Source organism: Panthera onca, chromosome A3 (genome assembly GCF_046562875.1).
Source record: "Panthera onca isolate mPanOnc1 chromosome A3, mPanOnc1 haplotype 2, whole genome shotgun sequence".
Taxonomy (NCBI): domain Eukaryota; kingdom Metazoa; phylum Chordata; class Mammalia; order Carnivora; family Felidae; genus Panthera; species Panthera onca.
This window is the reverse complement of record NC_138341.1, coordinates 44,086,793-44,094,596: the sequence shown is the minus strand read 5'-3', so window position 1 is coordinate 44,094,596 and position 7,804 is coordinate 44,086,793. Positions and strand designations below refer to the sequence as shown.

At 39.1% G+C, this 7,804-nt stretch overlaps 1 long non-coding RNA gene across 1 annotated transcript in view; it reads right to left on the bottom strand.

Annotated features, from left to right (window-relative positions):
- Window positions 1-305: 305 nt before the first annotated feature.
- LOC132687706 (uncharacterized) overlaps window positions 306-7,804 on the bottom strand; it is a 110,997-nt gene continuing 103,498 nt past the window's right edge. Inside the window, exon 3 of the long non-coding RNA XR_009614235.3 lies at window positions 306-1,999. This is a non-coding gene — a long non-coding RNA (uncharacterized LOC132687706). The remainder of the gene's footprint in view (window positions 2,000-7,804) is intronic.

Below are 7,804 nucleotides of genomic sequence, written 5' to 3'. Positions count from 1 at the left end.
ACAATTCATATTTTTCTAATGTGTTCCTATGATTAAAAATTCTTCATCAATTAGAAAACAAAAATCCAACAGTGTATTATTATTTCTATTCAAAATAGAATACCTCTTAAAGAAATACTGCTCCAGTATGCTCTGAAGAATATGTTTGTTACAATTCATTTTTTGTCAGAATGATTTATATTGACTTTATCAATCTTATTTACAACTTCTGTTTCATACATATTCCATTATTTTTACCTGATTTTTTTCTCAGTTAAAAAAATTGATGGAAACATGACAAAAGAGAGTACTCATCTTAGTTTGGTGTGTCCTAGAAGCAGATCTGAAATAAGGATTTCAGTGTAAGTAGTTTAATTTGGGCACCGATTCCTGGAAGTATCAGTAAGAAGTGGAGAAAAGCCATAGGGAAGAAAAGAAAGAGAATGAAAGGCAATGCTATCAAGCAAGTAACCATTGTGGGTTACTGAGCTTAAACCAGTTTGGAAACCTGGGGACCCAGTATAAGTAGGTGCTTCAGATGTATCCAATCTGAGTGATTAAGTGTGTGGGAGCTGAAGGACTGATATGTCAGCATCCTCAGTCATTTTGAGATTAGTTACCCCAGACTAATATTGATATTCTTTGGCTACCAATAAAAGATCCCAGGGGAAAAAAAGCAAATAATGGCAGTTGGACATCAGCTTTAGGCACTACAATATGAAGACCCGGGGGTACATGGATGAGGTCCCACAGCATCTGCTACAATACCTTTAAAATGTTTCTAATTTATTGTTTTGTTAAAACATTTCATAATGTTTTTCATAATGCATTTTCATGATGCAGTAATATTCCAAAGTTTCTCTTAACAATATCCTAAAGATTCCATCCTGCTCCCATTTTACTGTACAAGACAGTGAGTAGAATGGGGGTGTGAAATCAAAGTGGGAGGACAGGGGCCTTAGCCAAACCTAGTTAAAATCTCATACAAGTTTTACCCAAGTGTATGACCATGTGGATACATTGCTTGGAGCCCTTAAATCTACCCTTAAAGGACTGACAATCTTTAAAACACTCCTGTAATGAAGACTTTGAAGCACTTTTACATATGTAAACTGAGTTTCTCTAAATTGCCCCACCTGCTGAGAATACCCTTTGCCTTAACTCCATGCTGTGAATTCAGGATGTTCAGTTTCCTCTCTGGGTATAAGCCTCCCAGACTCAGCGAATGTGCACGCGTCTATGCTGGTGGAAACCCTACAAGGTTCTAGTCTCCTACTGACTCAAGTCCTCTCCATGCTGCTGAAGTCTCTCCATAAATATTTGCCACTAAGGTAGCACTACTGATACAAACTTCTAGTGTCTTATAAATTTTACTGAAGTCTTGGCAGCAACAGATGCATTTACTAATGGAGAAAGAATGAAAAAAAATTAACTCAAGCCACAGTACTGGGCTGAATTGCTACTAGAGTTCATTAGACAAAAAAATCTATCCTCACAGGGACTTCCTAAGGACTTGTTTTTCTGCTAAGGCCCTTGTAGCATATTATCCATCTAATTCTCTTTAGTCTCTGCTTTTATATCTTCTTTCACCTTTGGATATAAAGTGAGAAAAGAGGAAAAAATGATAAAAAAATAAATTTAAAAAAAAAGGAAAAAGAAAGTAGAAAAACAAAATCTCCTTTCTCTAGGTCCCACTGAAGAAAGGTAATTAATGGCTTACCCTCTCCCAAGTAAAGGCAACATGTTATGTTTTATGCAGCATTAATCAGGCCTCTCTCTTCTAGTCCAGGCTCTAGACCTTACCTCTGGGTAACCAAATAACCTGGATCCTCAAGTAAGAGAAGAATTACACCTCCCCACAAGTGAATTGTTTCTCTTGTTAGCAGAACTAGACAAAATTGGTATATTTTAAAATAGTCATTTTTCTTGTTTTGGATCCACCAAAAGTTTTGAAATCTTGGAGTAGAACTCTTCTGATCTCTCAGACTCACATGTGAATGTGACACAGAGACATGGCAGCCTGGTGAAAAAAAGGCAAGGATCATAATTTTACATTAGAGAATACAACTATGGGGATCAGAAAGTTTAGATGAGGTCAGCTACTTTACGAACCCTAGGGCCACTGGTACCATCTAATCAGCTGTGGGAAAGGGAGCACTATCTTGTGTGACAGAATATGAATAAGAAATCTAGCACTTCTGCAGTGGTGGACATGTTGAGTGTTTCTCTCAGATGGAAACTGGGGGTATATATGTGCAATATATCCATAATATGTCCAATGTATGGTTGGAAACCATATCAGAGAAAATGATATTACCCCAAGATTATTTCCAGTTTCTTAAGAAAACAAAAGGCAATTTTCTGAATGAGCCCTGGGCTACTTCATGTAAGGTGCCAAATGTTGATTTCTCAGGCCAGTGAAGAATAGGCTCAACTAAATAAATGCTTCATGTGGCAAGGGGAAGGAAGCAGACAAATCTGAATCCTGTAATTCCAAGTATCTTTAAAACGGCATTGAGGATGTCAACCATTAGTGCTTCCACTTTAATGGAAATAATAAGCTAAGGGCCATCACAGGAGCAGAAGGAAAAGTTTTAAAACATGTGAAGAAATCCATTCTCAGAAAAATAGCTTTAAGAATATATTTCCCATTTGTCTATAAAAATAGATCAAAGGAACAAAATTCTCTAGTGGTCTTTTGTCCTAGGGAGCATAAAAAAAAAAGACCTATTTGTTACTCTGCTCCCTCATTAGGCATTGTGATGGGTCTCTGTTTTTGTTTTTCTTGAAATCGTATTAAAACTTTTGCTATCAAGTTTTCTGTATAGTTAATGCAAGTCTTCACAACTTAACTATAAGCAAACCAGGGGCATGGATCATTTCTAATGCTTCTAATAATTCATTTTTTGATCTAGGTATTTTGAGCAACTGAATACAAGGCAATATGAGAACTCAATGGTGAGACAGATTTTACAATATTCTAGACCCTAAAGATAAGGCAGTAAACAAATTGGACAATATCTCTGTTCAAATGATGTTTCCCTTCTAGTGTGATCAGAGAGAGACAGGCAATGGACAAAGAAATACTCAGAATAAAATTAGAGAATGATAAGTACTATGGGGAAGGTAAGAGAGGATAATAGTCTAAGAGAGTGCATGTGTGTGTAGGTGTTATTTTAGAAGAGTGGATCAGATAGGATCCTCTTACAAGGGGAGATCAAAGTGCAGACTTGAACAATGGGGACAAGATAGTTACATGAAAATTTGGAAACAGAACATTCCAGGCTAAGTGTTCTGGCAAGAACAAAAATACTGCGTTTGGAAGGATCTTGACGATATCAAGGAACAGAAACAAGGCTGCTCTATCAATGGTAAGCCTGTTGGGGGTTGGTGGAGAAGGAGTAAGATGATAGAGGAAGTCATGTATGTGTAGTCTTCTGGGCTTGTAAGAGGTATAAGTCACCACTTAGGTCTGATGCCAGACTTCTTCTAAACCCTCTACCCTGCATCCTTAACTCTACCTGTCCATCATCTCAAACTCCTTTCTATTGAGAAATAAGGCAAGGAAACAAGGAGGGATACAATAAATGGGATGATCAAGTTGTTTGGTGTTGCTAACCCATATAAGGGCAATAGGAGCATTCTCCTGTTTGTATTATGTCCTTCCAGTTAAGAGCATACATAGATTAAGGAATCCTTTGGACTGGACTTGTGACTCAGGTCTTCCAATGCCGAATCCAATGATCTTTCTGCTGCACCTCTGGGAACAACATGGTATGTGTATTTAGATAAAATAGGAGAGCACAAAGGGACCTCTAAGGACCTTGGCATTGGTCCTAGAAGGATATCAATCCGAAATGGTAGTCTTTCTGAAAAATTTGGCTTGATAGGATCTAAAACCAGTTTAACTATATTCATGAGAGTGTATGAAGACAAAATCAGCCAGAGAACCAGTCTAAGTCCAAAAGAGATTAAGTAAAAAGTTAATAATCCATCATCCTCCTTTTCTGCCTCTCATGTGTTCACTTGGCACAAGCTGGTGTCCTCACATGGCCTTTGAAACAGAGAATGGAGGTATTCTTTTGAGTGTTTGGCTTCATTTGCATGTTTGAACTCTCAGCTAACACAATTTCAAGAGTGTGGGAAAATGAAGTTGCATTTCATTAAGAATAATGAAAAGGGCATTTGGAGTCAGAATCTCTATTGTGGTTTGAGGTAGTTGTGCAGCTTTTAATCATGGTAGCTGCCTTTCAGATCTGTGTATTCTCTGCAAAGTGAAAAAAAAAAAGAATCCATTCTTTCTAGGTATATTAGAATGTGAGATTTTTTTTGCCCTTTTCACAACTTTTTTTTAAAAAAAAGAAGTTTTTTTTTATATTATTACTATAATAAAAAAGGAAGAAAAAAAGAAGAGCATTTCCTTTTCTTATCAGATTCACATTGTTACAATCCTCAAACCTTTTGCCAGTAGCCTTTCAAGGCACTTGCTTCTAATTCGATTTTTATTAATGTTTGGTAAAAATGAGAGTTGGAGGCTTATATCTTTTTATTACAAATATCCTTCAATTTAGGATATGCCCTGGGAACTTTGATGCTGCGGGTAGGAGATTGCTAAATAATCATCAAAATTGGATCCGACAAAACCATTTAGCAGTGTTCAGTCTACCAGGGCTCAGTGGTGCATTTTTTTCCCCCTCAACAAGTTCTTTGTGTGTCTGGTCTGCTTTTCCTTGATGTGAGTAATTATGCTCCTGTAGCTAAGTTAGGGAGCTAATTTCAGCCAACAATTCATGACTGTATTTTTGCAGTACTGAAAGTTGCTTTTCGGAAGCAATTTGAAACACATGCTATGGGCGTCATGCAAACCACGTAAATGACTTAAAATTATATTTTGGACTCTAATTTCCATTGCTTTTAGAATCTGCTAAAGTCAGGAAGCATGAAGGAGAATCCATAGGCAAGTGAACTGTGGATTTACAGTTCCCCACAAAGTTTACCATATACTTTGGGTCTCTTACAATGTTTATTATTGCTACAACCACAGTGGCCCCCAAGATGTGTTCTTCTTTTTCCTGAAAACTATGCAAATATTTATACCAAGTCCATTTCTTGTTTTCTCTTAACAACTAGAGGAGGCTAAGATTTCACTAAAGGCTGAGGGAGATCACCAACAAGGAACAAAAGGAATAAAAAGGAAAATGCATGAAGCATAATGCTATCCAGCTCACCACATAAAGAACTCTGAATTTACCTGGAATTGTTAGGACCCCACTTTACCTGCTGTTTGCAGTAAAAGTATCCTCAAATGATAGCTTAGTCTTTCAATCCCTTTCTTTCAACCACACCCCTTTGAGGATCATTTTACATACACGCTCACTTTTTTTTTTTTTCACACTTCTTAGGAAAATGCAGGTGTCAAAATGGATTTACCACTTTTTACTACCCACACTGTCTCCAACCCAAAACAATCCTTATTCTAGTACTCATCAAAATAAGAGGATACTTTCTAACCATAGGTGTGACCTATGTCTACTTACAGAGGAAAGGTAAGATATAATCTTCTTACATTTGGGGAAATGGGCTTTTCTTGGAAGACTGTTGGATGAGGTTGAGGTCCAGACTGTGGGGATAATTGATGCGAGCCTGTAAACTTTTTATGAAGATAGATGGATTATATATATGGAAAATTAAAAGTCAATTGTGTGGTCCCTGAGTGAATGTGTGTGTGTAGTTAATGTTGATGAGAGTGTGGTGGAATGAGGTAAATGGGAGTGTAGGGTATGTCTAACTTGAAGGGAAAAGGGAAAAGATAAGCCAAGGTCCAAGTAACACTAACACAGGCAGAGAGGTCAGATTATGAAGGTTACTGTGAAAATATGATTTAGGCCAGTTGTTCCCAAGCGTGGGGACAGAGTTGTATCAGAATTCTCTGGAAGGCTTGTTCAAACACAGGTTGTTGCCCCCCATCTCAGAATCTCTGATTCAGGATTTCTGGAGTAGGGCCCAAGACTTTGCACATCTAACAAGATAATGCTGTTGCTGCTGGTCAGAGTACCATGCTTCAAGAACCACTGGTTTAAGCCACACTTCTATATATACTCTGTATGTAGTAGTGGCTCTCAGCAAAAATGTGATGAACTGTATTTGTGTCCATTTCTTCTAGCTGCCATATCTTATTCTTCCACCTAGATCTCTCCACTAACAGGAACCTACTTTTTCAGCTGCAGGTTTTGTTACTATCCATGATCCTCCTTATGGCTTAGAGAATAGTAATTTGCTGTTTACAGACAGTTTCACTAGAGTGCTCTGGGTTCTTAATATGTGTGGTATACTGCGTCCAGTCATACATTTTCTCAAATACTTTGGGAGAATACTTTTGATTATAAGCACATCAATAGATATATTCAAAATGAAAGATGTTCTTGAATGGAATTGGGCTGCTGGCCTCACATAACCCAGTAAATAAAAGGTAGAATGCTATAAGGTAGAAGCGAAGATATACTTGGAGGAGTTAGTTTGGGACAGTGCCCCCCGCCCCCACCCCCGCCTCCTTCTTGGTCTTTCCCCATCCTCCCTGGTATCTGGCTTCATCTTCCACCTTCAAGTAATGTTGGTCTTGCTTGCATAGATTGACAGAGAGGGCTGTTTTGGCATTTAGTTCTGTTTGCACAAGGGTGGCCGTTAAGAGCTTCCCTTATGGTCATTTTCTATTTATTTATACAAAGAGAACACACTTTATGTCTCCACAGTAATGCCCACCCATTTCCTTTCTACCTTATTCCTTCCTCTGAGGACCCTCTCTCTGAAGCATGATGGAGGCAGCCATGAAGTGCCTGCTCTGATCCCCTTCCAGAGAGAATCTGCTGTGAGCAGTATGGTTTGCTGAGAGCCCCTGGGGTTCAACCTCTAGATTTGCTTCAGCATTCATGCCTAGGCTGCCTCCAGCAATGTCTGAGTAAAGTTATTTCTGCCTCACAGGAAACTCTGACAGGCAACTGTCTAGGCCCATCTCTTGCCTGACTGAGACTTTCTCAAAACTGCTCTGTAGTCAAGCCTCTTCTTATTCAATCCTCTTGATTCCATCTCTCCCTTCACATGAGTTGAGATCTGGAACCACGTCTGAAGACTTTCCCTGCCTGTCCTTTCTGCTCTACCTTCATAGGCATTTCCCTAACAAATCCCTTGCATTCTATTTCTGTCTTGGTATCTTGGACCCAAACTGACACCATAAATGAACCCTGCCCTGCTGCCCAGAACCACACTCGAACTCCTTACCCAGGACAACGACCCTGTGCAGAACTTTCTTTCTCTTCCTACTCCACTCATTTCCTACAACGGCCAACCCCTAAATGGTGTTGCTCATTCATACCCACACAATGCAAGTTCTGACTCTAGACTAGGTCCCAACTCTTTCAGCGTGACAAAGCCAGCAATCCTGTCTATGCCAATGCAAGAAAGTCAAGAAAACTTCTCAGCAGATATGGGCAAAGAGAGCTCTGTGTCAGCAAATGCAGTCTGCAGTCCCAATCCTCAGACAGAGGTGGTGTATACGCCCCTCTTCCCATACCTATGCTAATGGATGGCATGTGAAAACATGTGGAGACTTCTAGTTGTCAGGTTGATTGGGGAGTACAATGCTGCTTTGCATGCAGGGCCGTCAGACACCCAACATGTACAGCAATGTTCAGGGCAGTCCCATACATCAAAGACCTATCCTGTCCACAAAACCCAAAAATGTCCACCTTAAGAGCTCCTGTAGCTGGCCATTTAGCTTTACTAGATCTTGACTTTCTCATCTATAAAAATGGGAATATAAAAATACTTG